Raw genomic sequence first — 1098 nt, forward strand, 5'->3', positions numbered from 1 at the left:
AGGCTAAAGCAGACTTGTACAGTGAGAGTGTCTGATTTATCACACTTACTGGTAAGAACAGAGAGATAAACTGGAGCATCAGATCCATATTGAGATCCTCCACTTTGGTACTGCCGACAGGTGTAGAGTCCAGCATCCTCAGTGGTGACATCAGTGATGTGGAGAGAACAGTTAGAGAGCAGACGCAGTCTCTCAGCTCTGGGTGTGTAGTCTGGGCTGATCTTCCCAAGATGGACTACTGTAACAGTAGCCTCTGTGTTCCTGTTGTAGAGCCATGTAGTTGATGAGCAGTCTGGGAAAGTTGAGATCACATTCTCACAGGGCAGAGTGGCAGCACCTCCAGCACTGGAGAACACAGTGATAGAGTCTCCTCTGGAACCTGGGGATTGTAAACATTTCAGAGAAAAAAATAAAACATGAAATTGTATTTAAATATGCACAAAGGTTTTGTGATTGTACTTTAGTCTGCCCTCATCTCCTCCAAAGGCCATGAGCCCTGTTTGAAGAGTCTTTCTGAGGTAGGAGTCCCATGTTTCCATGCTCCATGCTCTAACGTGTGTGTGTCCTGGTCTCACCTTGCAGTAGCAGCAGCACAGTCAGCAGTAGTCCCACTGTTGGCTTGTGCAGCTTTGCCATTTCCTCTGCTCTCTGAGCTGCTGTTTCTCTGCTCTGAGCCTCACACAGGGTGTGATGACAATGCATCTGTCTGTCACACACACATCACTTCCTCTTTAGATGACATAGTGCTGCCCACTGTAGCCCAACCACCCAGATAGCCAAATCAGATCGGCAGATAGCGGACCGCTGGTGGTGTGCCGCCGGTGGCGTGTCACTTGTAGTCCGCCGTAGGACCACCATCTCTTTAAACTGAACTTGTCATGATATTAAGAAAAGTTAATACAATTATATATGGAGTATAACTGAACAAATGTAAAAGATTTTAGACCAATAGACCAATAATATTGGGCAATTGTCTGCAACCCGCCAGCAGACCACCGGAGAACCGATGAGCAAAATGCCAGCGGACGCCAGCTATGCCCCCAATGGACCGCCAGCTATGCCCCCAATGGACCCACAGCTATGCCCCCAATGGACCAC

The 1098-nt window shown here is 48.1% G+C and overlaps 1 long non-coding RNA gene across 1 annotated transcript in view; it reads right to left on the bottom strand.

Annotated features, from left to right (window-relative positions):
* Nucleotides 1-663, bottom strand: part of LOC143109799 (uncharacterized) — a 3386-nt gene extending 2723 nt beyond the window's left edge. The window contains exons 1-2 of the long non-coding RNA XR_012983972.1: nt 576-663; nt 50-379 (exon numbers count right to left, since the gene is read on the bottom strand). This is a non-coding gene — a long non-coding RNA (uncharacterized LOC143109799). The remainder of the gene's footprint in view (nt 1-49; nt 380-575) is intronic.
* Between the last annotated feature and the right edge of the window lie 435 nt (nt 664-1098).

Source organism: Alosa pseudoharengus, unplaced genomic scaffold (genome assembly GCF_046254945.1).
Source record: "Alosa pseudoharengus isolate Yale_2024_CS ecotype anadromous, Long Island Sound unplaced genomic scaffold, YU_APseudo_1.1 YU_APseudo_1.1_scf_7, whole genome shotgun sequence".
Taxonomy (NCBI): domain Eukaryota; kingdom Metazoa; phylum Chordata; class Actinopteri; order Clupeiformes; family Clupeidae; genus Alosa; species Alosa pseudoharengus.